Source organism: Coenobita brevimanus, chromosome 21 (assembly GCF_032717465.1).
Source record: "Coenobita brevimanus isolate Jiangsu-jjx chromosome 21, ASM3271746v2, whole genome shotgun sequence".
NCBI classification, from domain to species: domain Eukaryota; kingdom Metazoa; phylum Arthropoda; class Malacostraca; order Decapoda; family Coenobitidae; genus Coenobita; species Coenobita brevimanus.
In genome coordinates this window covers 2,232,788-2,259,201 of record NC_136974.1, presented here as the reverse complement: position 1 = coordinate 2,259,201, position 26,414 = coordinate 2,232,788, and positions in this window count along the sequence as shown.

The following is a 26,414-nucleotide window of genomic DNA, read 5'->3' as shown; positions in this document are numbered from 1 at the left end:
TCACGGGAGGTAATTTTAGGACTTTACGCAGGCACTGTCGCTACGCATTTTACGCCAGCGCCTCCACCATCTCAGAAAATGCGTACGAGCGACACTGTTCATTTTCCAGACGATTTTATGCAGCGTAGGGGAGACTTTGGGGTTTGATACAGGCTTCGTTTATATCACAGTTATCTCCCCCGAAACTATGTGGAAATTATTTTGGCGACGACAATAATATACCAACTGAATTACATCATCGGCGTCTGGGCGTTGATATTGTTAAAAAATAAATAAATAAATAAAAAAGTTGTATTCCCAAAGGTCTTATGTTTCGAAAATTATTATTCACTGTTTCACTGTGTTTCGGAAAGAGGTGGATCAGTATTTATGCCCGCGACTGTACATGTAGCTAAAATCGGCACCACAGTCAGTTTGGGGTGTGGTTGGATGATCGTGCAAGGGGAGAAGTTTCGCCTAGAATATCGCCTCTTGTACTTCTCACTCTTTCCTGAAGTATACTCCTGAGCTGAAAAGAGTGGCAGACATGAGTGAGGAGAGTGGGAAACATGGGTGAGGAGAGTGGCAGACATGGGTGAGGAGAGTGGCAGACATGGGTGAGGGGAGTGGCAGACATGGGTGAGGAGAGTGGCAGACATGGGTGAGGAGAGTGGCAGACATGGGTGAGGGGAGTGGCAGACATGGGTGAGGAGAGTGGCAGACATGGGTGAGGGGAGTGGCAGACATGGGTGAGGAGAGTGGCAGACATGGGTGAGGGGAGTGGCAGACATGGGTGAGGGGAGTGGCAGACATGGGTGAGGGGAGTGGCAGACATGGGTGAGGGGAGTGGCAGACATGGGTGAGGGGAGTGGCAGCCTTTCCACTATGATTGCCTTTTTGGATATTGTTCTTTCTGCTACTAGACGATTTTTTTTTATCATTTTTCGAGGGCAGCATAGCACCTGGGGGGGGGGTGTCAATGAAGGCTATGTGTGACCCCTCCAGTTCGAAAAACCTCTCAAATTTTCTGAAAGTAGCAACAATAATATAAAAAAAAATATTAGGAATAATAATAATAATAATAATAATAATAATAATAATAGTAGTAGTAGTAGTAGTGGTGGTGGTGGTGGTGGTGGTGGTGGTGGTAGTAGTAGTAGCAATAGTGGTAATAGCAGTAGTAGTAGTAGTAGTACTATTTGGGGGAGGCGGTGGCTCAGTCGGTAGAGAGGTGGCCTGCAGTCCTACAGGGACCCAGGTTCAAACCCCCGCTGGGGCAAGGAACAGTTTAAGGATGTGAATCTCATAAAATCAGGCTTTACTGATCTACCAGAAGACCCGCCGACATGTAAAAATATCCCTGTTAATACCAATACACCAGTCCTGTATGAGACAGCCCTAGCATGTATTCAGTATGGATGGTGGGTGTTAGCGATTCAATATGGACGGTGGGAGTTAGCGCCGAAGTGGTGACATGTAGAGGTGCAAGGTATGCAGGAGCACTCCTGGCCTTGGGAACAAGGTGTGAAGCCTGGGTGGGTGTAGGAAGCTGAGGGTGTTGATAAGGTGGGTGGAAGTGTGGGTGTAGAGTGGGTGGATGAGTGGAGTGGAAGGTAGGCTAGGGGGAGGGTGTGAAGTGTGGTGTTGTGTGGAAGTGTGGTGGTGTTGGTGTTGAAGTGTGGTGTGTAGTGTTGGTGAAGTGTGGTGTGTGGTGTTGGTGTTGGTATTGAAGTGTAGTGTTGTGGTGTGTGGTGTAGTGGTACTGGTGTGGAAGTGTGGGTTGTGGTACTGGTGTGGTGATGGTGTTGGTATAGGAAGGTTGGCGGGTTTTGCTGAGTTTCACCTTTAAGTATGCCCTTGCCCCATTTTCTTCTTCCATTTTCTTTTTCTCGTCATGTCCACTCTTTCTCCTAATTTTGTGTTTTTTTCTATGCTTTTTTTTTCGTGCTGATGGAGGGAGGTTGGCAGATTTTGTTGAGTTACTCCTTCATTATGCATTCCTACTTACATTTTCTATACTTTTCTCTGTATCATGCTAGTGTTTATTGTTTTGTGTGTGTTTTATGTTGAAGCGAGTGTGTGTGTGTGTGTGTGTGTGTGTGTGTGTGTGTGTGTGAGAGAGAGAGAGAGAGAGAGAGAGAGAGAGTGTGAGTTGTGGGGTAGGAAAGTTTGAAGGTTTTGTTGAGTTCCCCTTTAATTATGCAATATTTCTGACGCACCGTTTTCTTTTACCTAGTTTCTCTCTCTCTCTCTCTCTCTCTCTCTCTCTCTCTCTCTCTCTCTCTCTTTCCTCCCTTCTTCTTCCTCATTCGTATTCACTCTCTCCCCTTCCTTCCGCCTACCCCCCTCCTCTTTCTCTTCCTTCCTCTTCCCTCTTCCCTCCTCCTCCTCCCTCCTTTCACCTATCTTCCTTCCTCTTCCTCCTCTTTCCTCTTTCTTCTCTCTCTCCTCCTCCTCCTTCCTTACACCTATTCCTCTTTTTTTCCCTCCTCCTCTCTCTAATTCCTCCTCCTCCTCTCTTTTTTTCCTTCTCCTTCCTCTTCCTCCTCTCTCTTATTCCTCCTTCCTCCTCCTCCTCCTCCTCTTTCTCCTTTATTCCTCCTCCTCCTCCTCTCTCTTTTTCATCCTCCTTCCTCCTCCTCCTCTCTTCTTTCTCCTCCTTACTCCTCCTTCTCTCTTCTTATTCCTCCTTCCTCCTCCTCCTCCTCCTTCCTCCTCCTCCTCCTCCTCCTTCCTCCTCCTCCTCCTCCTCCTCCTCCTCCTCCTCTCTTCTTATTCCTCCTTCTGTTAGGACTCCATATTATAATTACAAATCATAATAGACAGATAGATAAATAGATAGATAGAGAGACAGATAGAAGCAGGAGGTCGGATGATGAGAAGGTACTGTGTCTGCGAGAATCGAGCAATGCTAAATATGCTTACACACTCTTAACTCAAGGAATGCTTTATAGGCACACGACAGCGCCTAGTGACCATACACACACATACACACATATTCACACACAGGTTTCTAGAACTTTCCAACCACAGGGAACACACGTGACACGACTCCTGCTACACCAGAATTTAGGAAAGAGAGCTCAGAAGGAAGCTAGCCATAGAACAGGCAGGTAGTAGGGAGAAGGGCTTAGCAACATGGAGAGAGAGAGAGAGAGAGAGAGAGAGAGAGAGAGAGAGAGAGAGAGAGAGCGAGACAGGGAGACAGGGACTCTACCTAACTTCACTCGTGTGTGAGAGACTTGTTAATATTTCCAAGACAAATAAAAATAGTCCCATACTATTCTTTACCTCTCCTTGTCATTGAAAGACAAAGGGAACCAAGATTATCTACTTACAAAAACTCAAGTATAACAACCGCTCGTCCACAAGTCTAATATATATAACTCCACTACAAGGAACTACAAAGGAGTTACAATGTCTTTTTATGACACTTCCTCCCTCCTCCTCTCTCTTATTCCTCCTCCCTTCTCCTCCTCCTCTCTTCTTATTCCTCCTCCCTCCTCCTCCTCCTCTCTTATTCCTCTCTCTTTCCTCCTTCCTCTCCTTTTTTCCTCCTCTCTTCTTTTTCCTCCTCCCTCCTCTGCTTCGCACCTGTTCACACCTTTACCTGGCCAGTAATTGCCTGGAGGTGGGTCTCTCACAACACCTGCCTGATTTAATTAAGGCAGGTAAATGAGTTCAGGTGACAGGTGTGCGGGGGGGAGGGGAGGGGGAGTCTGAAAGAATGGGGGAGGGGAGGGGAGGGAGGGAGGAGTCTGAAAGAATGGGTGAGGGGAGGGGAGGGGAGGGGGAGTCTGAAAGAATGGGGGAGGGGAGGGGGAGTCTGAAAGAATGGGGGAGGGGAGGGGAGGGGGTGTCTGAAAGAATGGGGGAGGGGACAAGTGTGCGGGGGGAGGGGAGGGGGAGTCTGAAAGAATGGGAGACGGGAGGGGAGAGGGGAGGGGGAGTCTGAAAGAATGAGGGGAGGGGGTGTCTGAAAGAATGGGTGAGGGGAGGGGAGGGGAGGGGGAGTCTGAAAGAATGGGGGAGGGGAGGGGAGGGGGAGTCTGAAAGAATGGGGGAGGGGACAAGTGTGCGGGGGGAGGGGAGGGGAGGTCTGAAAGAATGGGGGAGGGGAAAGGGAGGGGAGGGGGTGTGTGAAAGAATGGGGAGGGGAGGGGAGGGGAGGTCTGAAAGAATGGGGGAGGGGAGGGAAGGGGAGGGGGAGTCTGAAAGAATGGGAGAGGGAAAGGGAGGGGAGGGGAGGGGGAGTCTGAAAGAATGGGGGAGGGGATGGAGGAAAGAAGGGGTTGGGGGAGGGGAAAGGAGGAATAGAAGAGGGGTCGTGGAAAGGGTGGAGGGAAGGGGGTAGGAAAGGGATGGAGACAGTGGGGGGAGGGGGTGGAAAGAATGGGGGAGGGGAGGAAAGGGGATAGAAGATGCGGAAAGGATGGGGAAGGGGAGGGGAGGGGAGGGGATAGGGGGGTGGAAAGAATGAGGGAGGGGAGGGGAGGGGACAGGATGGGGGTGGAAAGAATGGGGGAGGGGTAAGGTGGTAGGAAAAGGGGTAATGAGAGTGAGGGGAGGGGGAGAGGGGAAATTGAAAGAATCGGGGAGGGGGAATGGAGGGAGGGGAATAGGAGGGTGGAGGGAGGGGAGGGAGGGGATGGGGGGGTCAGGGGAGGTGGTGGAAAGAATAGGGGGGGATGAGAGGGGTAGGGGAAAGGGGGGAGGAGGTAAGGGGAAGGGGGAGTGAAGGTGGGGAGAAGTGGGAGGGCGTGGTTTGAGGGTTGGAGGGGGGGAGGAGGAGGGGAGAGGGGGAGAAGGGACAGGAGGGGAGGTGCAAGGAGGGAGGAAGGGGGAGAAGAGGATGGGGGGGGAAGGAATAGGAGTGAAGGGGAGTAGAAAAAGAGGGGAGACTAAAGTGGGGAGGAAGAGGGGAGGGAAGGGGTGAATTTAGAGTGTTAAGCTATTAAAATTATAAATAATCTTAAAATAAAGGAGTTGTTTGGCAGTAAATAAATACAGATAAAGAATTAAAAAAAAAACACCTGCAATACACCTGTTCAATTGACCTGTCACTCTAATTGACCTCGTCTTGTTAATCTTGACCCCACTGGAGATACTGTGTGTGTGTGTGTGTGTGTGTGTGTGTGTGTGTGTGTGTGTGTGTGTGTGTGTGTGTTGCATGAGAGCGAGACAAACCAGATATATTCTCTCTCTCTCTCTCTCTCTCTCTCTCTCTCTTTCTCTCAAACAAACAAACAAACAACACACAAACATCTTAACTCCTATTCAAACTCTCATTTACACACAGACAATTTCTTCTATTCGTCTTTTTATGTAAATGTAAAAAAAATATAACTAAAGACGAATAATATGGTGTGTAAGAGAAGGGAAAAACTTGAAAGACTGATGAGGAGAGCGATACGGAAAATTTACCTGTGTCCTTTGAACCCCTCAGAGTAATAAAAAATTCACCTGTCCTGCTTTGAACCCCTCTAAGTAATAAAAAAAACTCACCTGTCCTTTGAACCCCTCTAAGTACTAAGAAATTCACCTGTCCTGCTTTGAACCCCCCTAAGTACTAAGAAATTCACCTGTCTTTCTTTGACCACTAAGTAATGAAGTATGAGAAGGTCTTTACGTCAATCTTAAGGTACTGGGGGATGGGGGCCTTCGCGCGGTGGCCCTGATGTGGCGGGGGATCAGCTGTGCAGGCGGGGGAAGGGCGTGGGGAGGGGGAGATTCAGCCTGCAGTCCACGGGGTTCACGGTGAGGTAAGGCAGTGGCCGCATCAACAACAACAACAACAACAACAGTCCTTCTCACGCCTTTCTTAAGAAGCTAAATCCGTCCAGTATGGCGGCATTTTTATTGCTGTATTACCTCCGCCAGCGAAGTTTGAGGAGGTTGTGTAGTCACCTGTGTTTGTCTGTTTGTTTGTCCACACGATATCTCCAAAAGTTCTCCATGAATTTCGATAAGATTTTTGTGGAAGGGTGGGCCATGGGTATAGGAACATATTAATTTTTTTTTTTTGGGGGGTATGCTGTCTCTGAGTCCTTTCTGGTTTATTTATTATTTGTTTAGGAGGAAAGGCGAGAGGTTGGAGGGTGACAGGGACGGGAAGAGCGAAGAGAAGGCGAGAAATGGAGAGAAAGAAGAGGTGGGGGGAAAGGAGAAAAGAGGGGTGTAAGGGGGAAGATAGGATGAGAGAGAGAGAGAGAGAGAGAGAGAGAGAGAGAGAGAGAGAGAGAGAGAGAGACAGACAGACAGACAGACAGACAGACAGAGAAACAGACAGAGACAGACAGACAGAGAGGGGAGGGTGGAGTAAAGGAGAGAGAGCATTGGAGGGAAGGAGTGAAGGAAGAGGAGAGAGAGAGAGAGAGAGAGAGAGAGGTCACTGGCGAGACAAGGTTGGGGGGGGGAGGGAGGGCGAGAGGAGGACAGTGAGAAACCGATGAGGTTTGACAAGGAGAGAGAGAGGGAGAGAGAGAGAGGGGGGGGATCTTTAACCTCTCTAGTTATAACTTCTTCCTCTAACTCTATTTACAACATTAACTTCTATCTAACCTTATTAACCCCAGCCTCGTCTATCACACCTTAATATCATCTTCAGAATAACTCGCCGTAACTAAGAGTACCTTATGTAACTCACCTTAATTTTAGACGCCTAAACTAAGGAACGTCATCTAACTCCACTTAAAACACGTAACATGACCTGATGACTAATAACTTTCTTAATTTAGGGGTGTGTCATAATCTCTCTCTCTCTCTCTCTCTCTCTCTCTCTCTCCTTTCACCCCTGTCTGTGAAATGTGGTGACAAGACTCCGTAGATTTTCACTCACCTAATGTCAATATAAGAAAGAAATAATTTGATTTTACATGGACAGAACACCAGTTTCATTTTATCCATATTATATTTTTGGATCTATATCAAAACTGTGGGGAATTTTAGGAGAGAGAATTTCGGCGTTGGTCATTGCATGGTTGAGGGTAAGGACGCTCATTTGCACGCGTGTATTAGCGAGGAAAACACGTGAAATTCCATCAAAATGCGTTCAGAAGATTCGAGTGTCGACGAAGGGTGCTGGCAGGTGTGTGGAATATTTTGAAATCGTTAATCGTGAGCTCTCGGTAGGCCTAATTACTCTGACATGAAATTACGCCCCATAATTATCACCAAAGCCTTAATTTAGCTATTTTTAAAAGGGTGGTTAACTGAATCGACCCGTTTAAGTTTGAAAGCGGCGAGATTCGTTTTCGTACCTGCCGCGACGATCCGGATTTGAAGCTGTGACTGACGAACGTTTCCGAAAAATTTTGACACCTGAGCGAAATTACCTGAGAAAATAATTAGGGATTTCGCGATATATTCTGAAATCTGGGCATATATATATATAAGGTTTTTGTTAGTACGTTGTGGGGTTAATACTTATATGCCTTCTTACTTGAGTTATACTCTTTTTACTCTAACTTGGTCCAAAATTGCCTTCGCTCCGTCTTGAATTCTCAGTTATAGCAATAGATTGACACTGGAATGGAATGCTAGTCACGAAGAAGTGCCGCGGAAAGGATGTAGAGTCTTGTTCTGGCACTGAGCTACGTGAAATAAGCTGCAAAAGGACGAAAATCTGGGCCAAGTTAATGTAAAGAGATTGTAGTTTATTGTAATGAGGTATAACACACACACACACACACACACACACACACACACACACACACACACACACACATTTACAAGGGGCAAGCAGTTTCTTTTCTTCGTTTTTTTTTTCCCTTTTACAAGGGTCGCGCTAAGAGAGAGGCTGCCAGAGATCGAGCAGCGTGGAAAGCCGACATTAAGTGACGTGAGAGGTAGATTATATATGACGTTAAATTGAGGCTCAGTTCATCATCATCATCGTCATCATCATCGTCATCACCATCATCATCGTCACCATCATCATCACCATCATCATCATCGTCGTCATCATCATCATCACCATCATCATCATCACCATCATCATCATCACCATCATCACCATCATCACCATCATCATCATTATCACCATCATCACCATCATCATCATCATCATCGTCATGATCATCATCATCATCACCATCATCATCATCACCATCATCATCATCATCATCACCATCACCATCACCATCACCATTATCATCATCATCACCATCACCATCATCACCATCACCATCATCACCATCACCATCATCATCATCACCATCATCATCATCATCATCATCATCACCATCATCATCATCATCATCATCACCAATCACCATCATCATCATCATCATCATCAATTTCCTTAACCCCTTTTGCTCGAGGACGCTTGTTTGTTTGTTTGTTTATCTCTTGTCTTTACCTGTCCTAAGAAAATCGCTGCAAAGGCCCTTAATTACAGGTAACAAGGCGCCTTAACACCTTTTTCTTAGCGATTTATTTTCCAAACCACCTTATTTTTATTTATTATGTATTTTTTGCTTATATCTTTATGTCGAGAGAGAGAGAGAGAGAGAGAGAGAGAGAGAGAGAGAGAGAGTCATCGAAATTCTCCTGAACCCTTTCCACCCGACGACATACCTTATTATTATTATTATTATTATTATTATTATTATTTATTATTATTATTATTATTATTATTATTACTATTATTATTATTATTATTACTATTATTATTATTATTATTATAATTATTATTAGTTTATTTATTTTTTTCTTTATTGCTGTTGTCACACTTAATTTCCTTGTACAGGAGTAAATCTTCAAGGAGAGAAGTTATGTAAATTAATTAAGAAATCTTCCAAGAGTTGTACAAGTCTTGAAGGGGGCAGTGAAGAAGTTAAGATGTGTTTTCTCTCTCTCTCTCTCTCTCTCTCTCTCTCTCTCTCTCTCTCTCTCTCTCTCTCGGCTCTGTTTTGCTTGTCTCCTGAGTGAAATAAAACACACACACACACACACACACACACACACACACACACACACACACACACACACACACAGAGGGAGAGGGTGAAAAAGGGTGTAATGAGGGAGAGAAGAAGAAAAAAAGAGACAGGTGTGAGGTAGGGAGGAAAAAGAGGGAGGGAGCGAGGGAGGAGGAAGGAATGGAGGTAGGTAGGTAGGAGGGAAGGTAGACAGAGAGAAAGGAGGAACTGGGGAGGGTAGATGGCAGGGAGTAGATGGGGTGATGGAGGAGGGAGGAGGAAAGAAGGAAGATCAGAGAAGAAAAGGGAGCAAGGGAGGGAGGGAGAGAAGAAGGAAGGGAGGGAAAGAGAGGGAGAGAGGTAGGGAATGTGGCGGAGGGAGGGAGGGAGGTAAGTAACAGAGAGAGAGAGAGAGAGAGGAGGGAAGGAAAGATGGAAGGGAGGATATGGAGGGAAGAGGAGGAGGAGGGGAGGGGGAGGGAGGGAGGGAAGGAAAAGTGCTGGAGGAGTGACAGCAATGAGAGGAGACAGGAAAGAGACAAGGAGAGACGGAGGGGAAAAAAAGCATGACGGAAAGCGAGAGAATGTGTGTGTGTGTGTGTGTGTGTGTGTGTGTGTGTGTGTGTGTGTGTGTGTGTGTGTGTGTGTGTGTGTGTCTGTCTGTCTGTCTGTCTGTCTCTCTCTCTCTCTCTCTCTCTCTCTCTCTCTCTGTCGGCCTAGAAAGGGAGTAAACACTGCATAACTCCCAAATTACGAGAGAGAGAGAGAGAGAGAGAGAGAGAGAGAGAGAGAGAGAGAAGCATAAAAAAGCAAGATCTGTGATAAGGGAGGGTGTGTAGGTGTGTCAGGGGGATGTGTAGATGCCAATACTCATGTGTGTGTATTCATGTGTATTAGATGTGTGTATGTATATGTATGTATGTGTGTATGTGCGTGTAATTGTTAATGTATGTATGTGCGTGAGAGACTGGCAGTGGAAGAATTCTTAAACACCTTCAGACCGAGGACGTTGTGTTATGTTCCCTCTTGTATTGCCAGACGATTTTACTCAGCGGAGGGGAGGCTTTGGGAACGGGAGGGCTTAGATACAGTCTCCATTAACCCCTCCAGGTACAAGAAATCCCCCTTAACCTGAAGAAAATCGTCTTGAGGGGGGGTTAAGATGAGAAATGCATCCTCAGCTTGAAGGGGTGATGTACTTAGGAAACGGGAAAAGTGGAAAGTAGGTGGAAAAGTGGAGTGGTAGTAAAGTGGATGGTGCTATGAAGGACTTGGTATGGGATAGATGTTTGAATATTGAAGGTGGAAGTGGAAAGAAGTGGAATGATAGTAAAGTGGATGGTGCTATGAAGAACCTGGTATGGGATAGATGTTTGAGTATTGAAGTGGAAAGTAGTGGAGGTGGAAAGTGGAATGATAGTAAAGTGGATGGTGCTATGAAGGACTTGGCATGGGATAGATGTTTGGGCTTAGAAGGTGGAAGAGAACTATACTCCTGCCACTCCAACCTGGCCCAGAACTGACACCTGTCCTTCTTTATTTCCGATCTGTAGCACAATATTACCACTTTATTACGATGCTAGTCACGAATAAGTGCTACGGGAAGGATGTAGGGCCGTAGTATTCTCCCTGCCACTGAGCTACGTGAAATAAGTCTGCAAAGGGGACGAGAATTTGGGCCAAGTTTGAAGAAAAGGAGTATAGTTGAGGGTATATGAGAGAGAGGGATGTGAGCTAGGGGGAGGGCAGTGAAATGGCGAGGGACAGGGCGACGTGGAGGCGATTTGTTTGTGGCCACCCCTTACGGGCTTGGTGTGGCAATAGGTAGGTAGATAAATATTACAAATTAAAGGTGAGAGCAGAGGTGAGGCTAAGGACTGCGTGTGGATTGCGTAAGTTGGATAAAAGCGTAGGGATGCGTAAAAGATGTGGCGTAAGGAAGTTTATAGGTGACAGATTGTGCGATCAGAGAGAGAATGGGGGATGTGAATAGGACAAGGATAGGAGTTTAAATGAGTTCGAGGATAGAGAGGCAGAACAGGTAAGAAGGTGGATGGATAGGGTGAGAGGCGAAGGAATTTGTTGAAGTGAAAGAAGGAATGACAGTCGCTATAAATCTTAGGACACAGTACATACATATTCGAAGACCTGCTCGCGTTTTCCACAGACGGGAATTACGGGTGACCAATACAGTAACAGAAATACGTAACTTAGAGGGAAGCGAAGAGAAGACGAAGCTGAATTTTGTAAACGAGTGAAATATAATCCAGGTAATATAAAGGCTGTGAAGAAGAAGTGAAACAGGAATGAAACGAGAATGGATGAAACTCGTACTTACTCAGGTAGATCCACAGGTACCAAAGTAATTACCTGGAGCAATAAAAATAATGTTACTTTTAATTACACTTGAATTATAAGACCAGCATATTAACTATAGTATAAATTAGCATTGATTTTTATGCTGTTGACATATAAGTATACCTATAATAATATAAGAGGTGGTAATTATTTGTTTGGGGTAATTAAGCCACCTAATTATGGAGGTAAGTCACTCAAATTAACTGTCTAGATTTTTCATATCAATTCAAAGCCTCCCCAAAACTCAACTCCTGTGAGGCCAACTTGAATCATGAAAACATTGAATATATATTGTATAATTTTCTTGTGGCTTCAGGGAAAAATTCGATTAAGAACTGATGAAAAAAAAAAATAGTGTATAGACGGTGAATGGAGAAGATAGCGACCGTGCCTTTGTTTTTAGCGCTCGACGTAGCGGTCACGGTCGCGCGGACGTTATAAAGTAGCGCTGTTTTCAAATCTATACGGCTAATGGACGCCTGTTTAGATATTAATCACCACCTATTACCCTCTTAGCCTCATTATTACATCTAGAATTAAACGAAGGATGTATGGAAAAAAAGGGATGCCCAGATTAAAACATAAAGTGCTAACATTTACGTGATCAGTCTTGGGCAGTTTGCATACTAGGAAATTCGCTTCCGTGTTGCATAAGGTGGCTGTTGCAAGGATTAGAGTGGGTTGAAGGTTTACGTAGTATCTGTTACTCTGTCTTGATTATGTTTATTGCAGAAAGATGACTCACAAATTAAGGCTGTTGGACCCAAAAGGTATAAAGTATTCGCTAAGTTTCCTTCCCAGTTAGGGCGCTCTTTTCAAAATTCGCTACGTTGTTATTAAGCACACGAATCTTTTAATCTACAGTAATTGGCACTAGAATTAATAACAACTCAAACTTGACCTATCAAACCAATGACCTCGCCTCCACTCAAACTTGACCTATCACAACCAGTGACCTCGCGTTCCATCCATCCTGACCTCGCTCCATTTCCTGTCCATACTCATCATCCATACCCTACTTTTTTTTTTCTTACTGGGTCAGAGTGGCTCAGTGGTAACGCTCGCACCTCACGACCGTAGTGTTGGCAGGTCGAGTCCTCATCAGGGTAGAGTATTTCTGGTGATAGATGTGGCGCTCTGTCCAAAGCTCTCTCCTTGCCCTGTAGAGCCCTGTAGAGCTTTATAGTCAGTTGGTACAAGCTCATGGGATTCACCTTTACCCCCTCTTTCTTCCTTCCTTCATTTAACAAGCTCCTTTCTTTACGTACTGATATTCTTATGTTTCGTACGTGCTATAAACAAAATCATTCTTGTTTACGTACCCTCCTAAACCGGTACGTGCCTGCTGGGGTGCACGTACCCTAGTTTGGATTACAGTGGAAATACAAAGTGCATTCCTCTGTACCGATCACTTCCACACGTTTATCAGTAGGAGACAGGGTGGTGGTGGTGTGGTGGTGGTGGTGGTGTGGTGGTGATGATGGTGGTGGTGGTGATGGTGGTGTGGTGATGGTGGTGAAAAGGAGAAGGAGGAGGATTATGATGATGATGAGGACTGTGATATTGACGACGATGATGATGATGATGATGAAGAGGAGGAGGAGGAGGAGGAGGAGGAGGATTACACAGGATTACACAGGAAAGCAAACAGCAACAGACCTTATGGTCCTTTCGAGGCTGCTTGTTAGAGAAAACTATGACTGCAAGATCTAACTCTACGTGTTGAAGGATAAGGATAGTAAAGCAAGAAGGCTCCCCCCACCACCAAACCCTCCAGGAAAAAGTGAGAAAAACCACCATGCAGCATGGAAAAACTGACATGGAAATTTTATAGGAAACACTGGAAAGGAAAAGTCACATTCTATACTGTATCTATAAGCTACCCGATAGAGTAACCTGAAAGAGAAAGTAAACAAATAAAATAATAGTTACGGTATGACATTATAAACCGGTTACATTGAGTTAATGGGAAGTCTGTGGACATAACGTGGAAGCTACACGCTGCACAGTGTGGATGTTTAGGGGTGGTGCAGCAGCCTTGCCTGGCGCTTTTAAGGTAGGCAGCAGTCAGTCAGGCCCTAGCTCCGTTTGCTCCACTGAGACAAGGAACTCTCCCATGTGGGACAAGTACACAAGTTTCATCCTGAAGCAGTGACCCTTGGTACATTAAAAAAATCCCGATGGTGGTCACTTGACTAACAGGGACCCTCAGTGATCCACAGCCCATCACAGGTCGAAAGTAAGAGTAGTGACCGTTAACTCAGGGTTATCTGTGCAGATCCTAATCTGTGCTTATATTGCTTTCTTTGCACTGGGGAGATTGAAAAGTATATAGGACGGGTGTCTTAGATAAAAGGGGACTGCACAGTGCACAGTGTGGATGTGCAATGCACAGAGTGGATATTTAGGGGTGGTGCGGCAACCTTTCCTGGCGCTTTTTAGGTAGGCAGCAGTCAATCAGGCAATAGCTCCGTTCACTCCACTGAGACAAGGAACTCTCCCATGTGGGACAAGTGCACAAGTTTCATCCTGAAGCAGTGACCCCTGGTACATTAAAAAAATCCCGATGGTGGTCACTTGACTAACAGGGACCCTCAGTGATCCACAGCCCATCACAGGTCGAAAGTAAAAGTAGTGACCGTTAACTCAGGTTATCTGTGCAGATCCTAATCTGTGCTTACTGTATATTACCTCATTTGCTTTGGGTAAATCGAAAAACGTATAATGACGTGACGTGACGCTATGTTAATTTTGCGGGGTGTCCTGTAGACACGAGGGGACTGCACAGTGTGGATGTTTAGGGGTGGTGCGGCAGAGGAAGAGGAGGAGGATAATGATGCTGCTGATCTTGATGATGATGATGATAATGATATATGTGTAAATGTGCAGTGTCATAATACATCAGTGCACAGCGTTATACAGTATAGATATTTATAAATGGAAAAATGGTATCCACGTATTAAAGCGGTTTGTTGTGAAGATATGAACATTTCGGCAGGATCCAAGTCGGGCCAAAACGGTTCAGCTCGCATAATGGAAAGTTCGGTGGGCAAAATAACTCGTCCAGTAAAAAGAAGGCAAATAAAATAAATAATTAAATGAATGAAAATATCTGGGAAGCATGACGGAAATGTATATTCTTTATTATTATTATTATTATTATTATTATTGTACATCCTTATAATTAACTGAGGGTGTCGTGTGTGTGTGTGTGTGTGTGTGTGTGTGTGTGTGTGTGTGTGTGTGTGTGTGTGTGTGTGCGCAAAATTGACTTAGGTAGTCCGTCACATCTCCCAAGTGTATCGTAAATCTACCTGGAGAGAGAGAGAGAGAGAGAGAGAGAGAGAGAGAGAGAGAGAGAGAGAGAGAGAATCCCTTTAGCATGGACTTCATTTATTTTGAGAGAGAGAGAGAGAGAGAGAGAGAGAGAGAGAGAGAGAGAGAGAGAGAGAGAGAGAGAAAGAGAGAGAGAAACCCCTTCAGCCTTACTCACAGACGGTTTCCCTCAGCTAAGGACGTAACAAGAGAAATAAAAATAATAATAGGAGTAAAGAATTTAGTATTGATAATTGCCAACTTTGGATCATTTTTACGGGATCGGCCGCTGAAAATACAAGAAAGTTTTTGTATTTTATGTAATTTAAAAAAGTACACATATTTTCGTTTCGTGTGTCTGCGTGATAAGCTGTTTAGTTGTATATTCGTGTTTGTTTATATGTTTGTTTACCGCGTGTGTTTGTATGTATGTATGTATGTGTATGTATGTATATATATATGTATGTGTATGTATGTATAGATGTTTGTTTGTATGTGTGTGTGTTTCTATGTATGTGTGTGTTTCTCTGTATGTGTGTGTGTATGTATGTACTGTATGTGTGTGTATGTATGTATGTGTGTGTATGTATGTATGTGCGTATGTATGTGTGTATGTATGAATGGATGTTTGTTTGTATGTATGTATGTGTGTATGTATGTATGTATTTTGGTGCTGTGTTGGTTCATGTGTACTTGTTCATTTCCTTCTACCTCCAGACGATTTTATTCAGCATTGGAGGCACTATAGAGGGTTTTCAAAGTCTCACTAACCCCTCCACAGGCAAATCCCTCTCCTTCGCTGACTAAAACCGTCTCTAAGTAACGAAATTTACGGAAATGTTACGTCATCGGGTTGAAGAGATGAAGTTCTTTCCATATCAAGCTTATTTCGTGGCCTAAAATGTCATCATCATCACCATCATCATCATCATCATCATCGCTCTTTCCCAGGCGGTATGTTTAGGCAGTGAATCCTAACCTATTGGATGTTAACTGCAGTAAACAATATCCAAGCCGCAATACACAATATCCTGTTAAGCACCTAAACCAGCAAGACCACCAGGCGCTATACAGTATAACATATAAACGTAAATGTTAAAACTCAATTAATTCTGACTAACGTGAGGGAAGAGCCCGTTCATATTAAGCGATTTTTTTTGGATTGAGGAGGGATGCGCACATCACTACCCTCGGGAGGCAAAGTTTTGGACTGTCTAGAAAACGGTACTAAACATTACCTTTTCCCCTGTGCCTATGGGTGTAGTGTAATCAGCAGAAAACGACACAAAAGGTTTCATTTCTTAATAATTTATAACACAGACAGCGAAGAAATAATTAAAACAGCAAATATATAAACTTGACAAATCTAGGATGCAGCTGCAGTTCGCATACAAGCATACTTCGTCTCAACATCGGTGGTGTCTACGTAATTTTTTTTGTATGTAATTTCTTCACTGTCTCTATTGTAAATGTGATAAATAATTGTGACTTTTTATAGTTTTTGTTGTGCATTACCGTAAAATCATAGGCAGAGGGAAGAAAGACTGTTGGTACGGCAGTTAAGACGGTCCAAGCGTGTGTTTACAATTCCGTGCTTCGGGGTGGACGCATGGGTGTCTCGTGGTTATATTTGTGTTTCTCTCCTGACGTGTGTTCGCCAGTTACGTACATGATAACCGATATTCAGTACAGTTTACAATATTACGCAGCTGGTGTGTGATTTCAAGGTGTTATAAGTGTAAGCACATGGGTGAGCCAGGCTGCATCGTGGGACTAGCGGTTTAAGCAGGTACGATATGGTGTGGTTACGCATTCAATACTAAGTAATTTTCTGGATAAAATGGTCCAGATTAGGGGGGTCGTACTGTAGCCATTCCTGTCGTTACCTCAGTGTGGTATGCTTTATTCACTACTTTCCCTTGTAATTCGTTCTCCATTATTTTTATTGATGGCTCTGTTTACAATCCTTCTCCCTGATCATGTATTCTTTCCTCTGCTGCTTCCAGACGATTTGGCTCAGGTTTGGAGTGATTTTTTGAACTGGAGGGGTTAGATACACAATCCTTCTCTGCTATAAATCGTGAGTTAAAATCGTCTGTTCATAGGAAGAAATAACTAAAAAATGCGTCATTGGATTTGTGCTTAATTTTTCTCGTGGACAACAGTATCATACACCAAAATACCGTAGTCAATACATCAGTGTCCTGTTGTATTATAAATCCTGTGTTCCTTCTCCTCCCATTCACTTAATGTGTATAGATATGCTGTATGTATTAATTGCATATTTGCTCTTGTAACACCTTTCATACTTGTGTTTCTTGGACCAAAATTTCACTCACACACACACTTGCATTTGCTTACTTGCTTGCTTGCTTACTCCTGTGCATCTTGGGGTCTCTTCTATATCCATATCCACTGCAACAAAGCCTTTCTGTCACTGTCTCTCCTCGGCTGCCTTTATCCAACTTTCTTACTTTCTTCCACGCCTCTTCTCTCTGTCTCACTTTTCCATCTATCCATCTTGTCCTTCCTCTATCCCTAAAATTCCAGCCACCTACCCTTCCTGTCAAAATTCTTCATGGTATTCTTCATTATCCTGCTTTATATCACACAGTCAGGTCTCTACATCAGATTGTGTGTGCTAACTCTCTCTCTCTCTCTCTCTCTCTCTCTCTCTCTCCACCGCTCTCCGTATATCAGGTTACTCATACACAAATATCATAGATCATGTATGCTACCCTCTTCCTTTTACTGGTGTTTGTCTGCATATATTTGTCTCTGAACTCTTTCCATCCATCAAGTGTTTTTCGTTAACCATGAAAACCATTTATTTTTTTTTTATGTATTTACGGTACTTGTGTCTGTATCAGCTCTTCCATTTATTTATTTATTTGTTTATTTATTTGTGAAGTGTGATGTTTGTGTGTGTTTTTTTGTCCTTGTATGAACTCTTTCCAGCCTTCAAATTTTTCTCATAAACAACAGCATACAATACACTCCCATACAGTGATCTATCATACAGCCAATACACCAGGGAGACGTGTTGTATGATGGGGCCTGCGTGGTTGCCCTTGTTGACTAATACAGCAACACAAGAGCCAGTGCAAAAATACAGCCATGACCTTTAACCCTAACTCAGTCCCCACTTTATATAGATTGACCCTGGCGTGTGTGTGTGTGTGTGTGTGTGTGTGTGTGTGTGAGAGAGAGAGAGGGAGAGAGAGAGAGAGCGAGAGAGAGCGAGAGAGAGAGATGCGGATAGCCTTTCTTCCCTGCCCATCCCATTCTCTCTCTCTCTCTCTCTCTGACTTTCCCGTACCCCTTCTAATTCTTTCCTCTGAATTCTTACTCATCCCTACATTCTCCCCTTCCTTTTCCACCAACTTCCTCCTCCCTTTCCTTGCCTCTCCCTCTTCTTTCCCTTCTCTCTACCTCTTCCCCTTCTCTCTTCCCCCTCCACTACCCCCTATCCCTCCTCACGCCTCCCCTCCCTCCCCTTTTCCAAGTCTCCCCAATTCCTCCCCTCAAGTGATAAATTAGGACCCATTTGTCACCCCTTACACAATATCTTTAGCAGTTTATTTCGAGGTAAAGAAAAAATAACATAGACTGACTGATAGCACTTCTTGCCATTTATCTTATTATTGTGTACTTTGAGAGGCTTTTCTTCTGCTAGTTGGATGTAGTCTTGTAATTACAGATAATGGTTAATTGTGTGGAGAAAATAACATTGGGTTAAATGGGGTAGTTTTGTCATTTTGTTGGTTAAAGTGTTCTGAATATGGTGTCTTTTTCTTCCCCCCTTCCCCCCCCACTTCACTTCCCCTTCCTCTTCCCATCCCCATCCCCCTTCCCTTCCCATCCCTTCCCTTTCCCTTCCCCATCCATTTCCCCTCCCTTTCCCTTCCAATCCCTTTCCTCTTCCCCTCCCATTCCCCTTCCTTCCCCTTCTCTTTCTGTGTCCCCATTCCACCAACCCCATCCAAGCCTTCCTCCCTTTCATTCTTGCTTCCCCTTCTTCATTCTCTTTCCTCTCTCCTCCCTTCCTCTTCCCCATCTCAGTCAAACCTCCCTTCCCCTCCCATCCCTTTTCCTTCCCCTCCCATCCCCCATTTTTGTTCCCTTCCCTCTTTCATCCCTCTTCACCTCCTCATCTCTCCTTTCCACTTCTCTCCTTCCTCACCTTTCTCCCCATCCCTCTCTCCCTCCCTCCTCCTGTTTCTCTTTCTCCTCCCTCTCTCCTTCCTGCTTCCTCCCTTCCCTCCAGTATCCCCACACTTTCCTCCTCCCTCTCCTCCTCCATCCAATACCCTTCCTCCCTCCCTCTCTGATTTTTTCAACCACACCCAGACTCCTCTCTCCCCTCCCCTCCCCTCCCCTCCCCTCCCCTCCCCATCCTTCCTCTTCTCCCCTCTCTACCCTTACGCCTCCCCCCCTTTCCCGATAATCTCCCCCTTTCCCTTCTCTTTCCCCTTCCTGCTTCCCTGTCTTCCAACTCCATCCAACCTTTCCTCCCCTATCCTTCCCTCCCCTCCCCTCCCCTCCCCTCTCCTCCCCTCCCCATTCCCCTCCCCTTTCCCCTCCCCTCCCCTCCCCTTTCCCCTCCCCTTCACTCCCCTCCCCTTTCCCCTCCCCTTCACTCCCCTCCCCTCCCCCTTAATCTCCTTTCCCGCCACCCTCCCGGTAAACCCGACTTGAAACTTATCCTGTAATCCGATTTTCCAGCCTCCCCCCCCCGTCTCTCCTTACCGGGACAGCCCTCTCTCTCTTTCTCTTTCTGCCCCCCCCCCTGTCTCTTTTTACTGGGACCCTCTTTCTCTTTACTGGGACCTCCTGTCTCTAATTATGCCTCTCACTCTCTCTCTCTCTCTCTCTCTCTCTCCTCAGGCATGTGTGTTTATGTATGTGTGTGCGTGTGTGTTGTATGAGCGTGTGGGAGGGAGCTGTGTACCTTTTTGTGCGCGTTGGCTTTACACACACACACACACACACACACACACACACACACACACACACACACCAAAAAAATATATATAGTGTAAATAAGTGGTATGGATTGATGTGTGGTAGTTGAGGTGGTATTGGTGGTGTGAATGTGGCAGTGGGGTGTAGAGACGGTGGTGTGGCAGTGGTGTAGTTGGGAGGAGGGGCACAGAATGGTTCCTATAGTAGTAGTAGTAGTGGTGGTGGTGGTGTTGGTGGTGGTAGTAGTAGTAGTAGTACCGGTAGTAGTAGTAGTAGTACCGGTAGTAGTAGTAGTAGTACCGGTAGTAGTACTAGTAGTAGTGGTGGTGGTGGTGGTGGTGGTGGTGGTGGTAGTTGTGATTATTGTAGTAATGGTAGTAGTAGTAGTAGTAGTAGCAGTTATTGTTGTTGGTGTTAAGGCATTGATAGTAGTGGCAGTAGTAGTAATAATAGTAATACTGCCATCAATATTAGTATTATTAGGACTGGTAGTAGTAGCAGTTGTAGCATTAATAGTAGCAGCACTTGTAGCACTACCACGAGCATCAGTAGTAGTGTGATGGTAGTGTCAGTAGTACCCTCAGCTTTGCGCAAAATATTCTAGAAACGGTAAATCATTCAAGCGATCAGAGGTAAACATATATACACCTTCAGAGCACACCACACGCTGAGAGCACACGCGTTATTGCACGTTATTGCGGGCCAGGGGTGGGGGGCAGTGGGGTGGGTGGGTGGGTAGAGGGTGTGTGTGCCATTCACTGGATTCTCACCTGCAGGGCAATAGCAAGGGAAGGACGGGATAGGGAAGTGTGAGACGAATTCAGTGGTATTGGCTTTGTGTTCACTGCTACGTCCCTGTGTTGTGTTGTGTTTGTTGTGTTGTGCTGTGTTGTGTTGTGTTGTGCTGTGCTGTGTTGTGCTGTGCTGTGTTGTTGTGTTGTGCTGTGTTGTGTTGTCATGGTGGAGATATACACTTGTAGTTAAAGGTGTGGTGCTGTTGAACTAATATTGAACCATTTGTGAAGATAGCAACATAACAAGACTATCGTGCTTGTATCTCTTGTTTTCAGAGGCAGGATATTCTCGGCCAAATATCTATCTATTTATCTATCTATCTATCATATATATATATATATATATATATATATATATATATATATATACGGTATATATATATATATATATATATATACAGCTCAAAGATGTTCAAGTAGGCCTACTTGCCCTTAATCGTCACCTTCACCGCCTCTGCTTCCATCTCCACCTTCACTCACATTACCATCACCACCACCACCATCGTTGTTACACCTTCATAACCACCACCACCACCACCCACGTCACCACAACCCCCATCACCACAACCATCACTACTTCCACCTGCACCTTCACCCACATTACCATCACCCTAATTCAGACTTCCACTTAAATATGCAATTCCACTGATTCCACTCATCTGCACAGAGTTCCACCTGAGCACCGTAAAATTGATGTTGTTAGTCATAGTATGGGTTTATTGACTAAGCTGATGTTGGAGTGGATATTGATGTGCGTTGATGTGGGTTTAATTCAGACATTGCTTTTGAGTGATGCATTGGTATAGGTTACGTGCTGAAAGTTATTATTTGCGTTATTATATGCGTGCCCACTAAAATTTACGGGACTAACTAGTACAGTTTTCATCACAAATTTTTGCAAATACCATTATCTCTGTTTCCATACTGTTATTAAGCTCACAGTGACCAATTCTGGCGGTCGAAAAAAATATGTTCGCTTATTTTCGTGTGTCGCGATTTCCGGCAGTTCCGCGCCGTCGTGTCGCGCTCGATCGCCCCAATTTTCGTTTGGTATTTTTTGACACTCGCTGGACTTACTCCGACCTATTGCTAAACGAATTAGGTCGAGATCTGTTACCGTTCTCGTGAAAGAAACGAACACACACACACACACACACACACACACACACACACACACACACACACACACACACACACACACACAGCTTGACTTTATTAGGAGTATTTAGGTCAGTGGTGTCAGACTCAATCCTGCCCATGAGTCACACTTCAGTTCTCTTGATCATCTGAGGGCCAAGTCTACCCAGCCTTATCGAAATCAACTGAGGTATATAAAAGTACATCGTGAAGTGAGATACATATTACTTAAAAACAAACATGGGTTACACTTCAAGGTTTAATTTATAACATTTTTTCAGATATTTTCAGTTTCCCCTCCAATCCACTTTTTTTTTTTTTTTTTCCCTGAGATCTAGTAAAACTAAATTCGTAGTAGGAGGGGCGTATCTTTGCCTACATTAAGTGAATTCCTGTCTACCTATCTACAGTATAGCCCGACGCCCTAATCCCGCAAAGGGTGGCCGCAGACAAAACGCCTCCAAGTCGCTCTGTCATCCACCATTTGACTGCCCTCCCCCCAGCTCCCCTCTCCTTCATGTACTGTATCTCTCAACTCCATCCCTCCACCTCATCCTCGGCCTCCCCCTCCCTCTCCCTCCCTCCACTTCACCTACATACACCCTCTTAGTCAGTCTTTCACATTTACTTAGAAAATAAATGAAGGTGGCTCACACTTAAAAGTTTAGCATCATACTTTTCGGTTCCCTCTTCATTTCCTGTGTTTTATATGACTTAGTAAATTTAAAGGTATTACTGAAGGACAGGTGTCAACTCCTTTATGATTCAGTACAACTCTAGAAACAGGAATAAAACATGAAATACATCAGTTTATCAGACGCAAAGGCTATTATCGTTTTCCACGGCAATGTAGCGCTTTCCTTCCGCAAGTTGGTCAATATTTGGACTGACAGGCTCTCTGAAGTCATCCCAGGCCACCCTTTTCGTCTTCAAGGGTCGTACGAGGTCAACGGGCCACCTGATTGACACCGCTGATATAAGTGAGGGAGGGGAAGACCGAGGATGAGGTGGAGGGATGGAGTTGAGAGGTATACGAGGGAGGGGGGGAGTGAGTTGGAGGATGAGGTGGAGGGATGGAGTTGAGAGGTATACAAGGGAGGGGGGGAGTGAGTTGTGGGGGGAGGGCAGTCAAATGGTGGATGACAGAGCGACGTGGAGGCGTTTTGTCTGCGGCCACCCTTTGCTGGATTAGGGCGTCGGGCTGTAGACAGGTAGATAGATATAGATGATAAGGATAAGGTGTTGTGTGAAGGATAGTGTCATGTATTGATGTGTGTTGGGTTAGAGCATCAATTGTAATCTTTGCTGGTCTGTGATTTCATGCTGGTTATTTATGTTATTTATTTATTGTTGATGGGATTAGAGGCTAAATAATTTTCAGATTTGATTTTTGGAGAGACGCTTTGATCATTTGGGGTCACATAAAGCCTTCAGTAATGGCCTAATAAATGTGTGTGTGTGTGTGTGTGTGTGTGTGTGAGAGAGAGAGAGAGAGAGAGAGAGAGAGAGAGAGAGAGAGTGTCAGTAACTACCCTACGAGCTATGAGGGGGTTAATTGGCTTGTGTAATTACCGGCCGTGATGGTGTCAAGGTTGTTAGGTGGGTAATTAAATGAATAGTTTTGTAATTGAGGGAATAGAGTAGGTTGGGGGTTGGTGTGGGTGTGGGTGATGGTGTGGGTTATTATTACTATTATTATTATTATTTTTATTTTTATTATTATTATTTTTATTATTATTATTTTTATTATTGTTATTATTATTATTATTATTGAGCTTGTGTAGGTTTATATCCAAGGGGTAGTTGGGGTTTATTGCTCACGTAATGCCACTCAGGGATGAGTGAGGCTGGTCACTCTAGTCTTAAATGTCAGGACCAGCTTGCCTAGCCCCGGGTTCCTACGCTTCTGTATGGGGTGACATGGGATTGGATGATGGATGGAGGGGTCATTATTATTATTATTATTATTATTTTTATTATCCATTCATCCACCCATAATCCAGTCCTACATTGCCCCAGGAGGAGCGTAGGAGCCCGGGGCTAGGCAAGTTGGTCCTGACATTTAAGATGAGAGTGACCAGCCTCACTCATCCCTGAGTGGCATTACGTGAGCAATAAACCCCAACCATTCCTTGGATATAAACCTTCACCGGCTCAATCCGATTGGAGCGCAATAATTACCCACTAAACCACCAGGCGCCAAAATTTGGTTATATGGTTACCACCCAGCGTAGTAAATGGTTTCCTGGTGTACAGTAAACCATTTGACTTGTCACTCAGTGTAGAGTCACCCACAGGCAGAAGGAAGAGGAGAGATGAAGGAAAGAAAGATAGAAGAGGGAGTGTAAAGTCACCCGTAGGCAGAAGGACGAGGAAAGAATGAAGGAAAGAAAGACAGAAGAGGATGGACGTAAATAAGGAAGGAGAGGAAAGGGCAGTCACCCGAGAGCAGCACTACATCGAGTGAGTGGATGGTGAGCGCCCCCACCTACCACCTGTTATTATTATTATTATTATTATTATCCTCCTCCTCCTCCTCCTCCTCCTCCTCCTACTACTACTACTACTACTACTACTACTACTACTACCACCACCACCACCACCACCACCACCACCACCACCACCGCCACCACCACCGCCACTCTCCTCACTCCCTCCCTCTCTCCTTACTTCCTCCTCCCCTCATTTCCCCTCCCTTCCTCATTTCCCCTCATCTCATACTCCCTCTTTCCAGTCTTCATTCCTTTCCCCTCTCCTTTCCCTTTCCCTTTTTCCTCATCTCGTTTTCTCTACTTTCCTTTCTCCCTCCTTTCTCATTCTCTCTCCCTCCCTCTCCTCCCGTCTCTCCCCTTCCTCCCTCCTGTTCCCAGCTTCCTTTCTCTCCCCTCTCTCTCTCTCTCTCTTTCCTCCCCATCTCTCCTTTTTCTCCCCTTCCTCCCTCCTGTTCCCTTTTTCCTCTCTCTCTCTCTCTCTCTCTCTCTCTCTCTCTCTCTCTCTCTCTCTCTCTCTCTCTCCACCCACGCCCCCTGTGTCAACAAAGGTCACGGCGTAAAATTGACCTCATGTGAAAATAACCTGAGCATATTCACTGCCCAAAAAATATATAACTTAAGTATACTCATCGTGGGCATACTCATCCATTCATCCATTCATCCACCCATCCACACATTCATCTATCCGTCCATACATTCATTATACATTCATTCATCCATGCATTCATTCGTTCATTCATTCATTCATTCTTTCATTCTTTCATTCATTCATTCATTCATTCATCCATCCATCCATCCATCCATCCATCCATCCATCTGTCATCCATTTATCATCCATCCATCTATCCATCCATCCATCATCCATGCGCTCATCCATCTTTTATCTATCTAATCCAGCACAAGCCGAGACACCCAAATCTAGCTTATTTAATCCAGACATTGATGGCGAGACCGACCAGTCCCTTTTCCATGAGCGGCATTTTGTGAGCACTGGATCCCAACTTCCCCTTAGAACTGAACCTCCGAAATTATCCAAGTAGAGCGTCTTACCCCACTGATCCACCAGGCGCCCAATTAGTGGTTATTGGGTGACAGGTGAGGGTGGTAAATGATTTCGTAATTTTCGTGTAGTACAGGTAATTATTCGGCTTGTCACTCAGCTTACTTTTTTTTTTTTTGAAGGAAGAATGAACCCAAGGCCAGGAGTCCGAAAGATTGCTCCCTCTAAGAAAAAAACAAAATGATTACAGAGAGCCAAATTCAAGATCCGTTCATTTTATTTCCAGTCTGCTGTACTCTTATTGATGGTGGGTAGAGGCGCCTTCATGCGGTGGCACTGATATAACCCACGGGCCTGATGTCCAATTGTACAAACGTCCCTCAATTCCCTCCCCTGTCCCATGAGAGGAGGACGGTGGGGTGCAGGAAGAGGGCGGTGTCTCGGCAAATGCTACATCGAGTGAGTGGATGGTGGCCCTGCGTTAGTAAATTCCACACGGGGAAATTGTGAGCAGTTTGAATATAGGGAGAGGCAGTATAAGCAAGTTTATCCTGACTATACAACGCCAAGAAACTGTATATAAACTAAAGGATATTCAATGTAGGAGTGTATTACGTGGTGAGGAGAGTCAGCACGTGCCACACCACGTCACAGACAGACAACAAACACGTCCAACACAGCACGTACGAAAAATACACAGCATAATAATGAATCAGGGCAAGAGTGATGTATGCGGGAATGTGTGTAAATGCATAAACATAGGTAAATGTATAATGAAGTGGAGTGAAAAAATGATGTGTGTTCCTCTCATGTAATTACCGTGGACAGGAGGTGGTAATGAATACTGGAGCAGGTGCGGAGAGGGGAGGAAAGGTGGAGGGGGAGGGAGAGAAGAGGTAAGAGGTAGAGGGGAAAGAGAGAAGGTAGGGGAAGAGGAAGAGTTGGGGGAGGTGGATTAGGGAAGGGAGAGAGGATGGGGAGGGGAGAAGCGGGGACAGGGAAAGAGAGAGATGTATTATGATGAAGAAGGGTGAATGGGATGGGAGGGAGGAGTGCAGAGGGAAGAGGGGGAGGGAAGGAGGTAGGGAGGGAGAAGGGTGGAGAGGGGAAGGGGAGGTTAGGGGTAAGGAGGGGAGGGTAAAATGGGGAGAGGCTGGATAGAAGGAGAAAATGGGCGGGGGTGAGGTTGCCTTTGTCCACAGCGTCATATAAGTGTCTGTGTAAGTATTGTGGTATATATTGAAGTTATTATTGTAAGTGACGTATTCTCAAGGGATTTGGGGATTTCCTAACACCTCTTCCTTAGCGATTTATGCTGCAGATTAACCTTCAGTATCCTCTTGTATGTGATTGGTGCAAACTAGGTCGATATTAAAACTACAGGTAAAAATAGGAAGCACAAGGAAATGAGTATAATTTCTTTTCTTCTGTCTAGTTAATCCTGTAATAATAA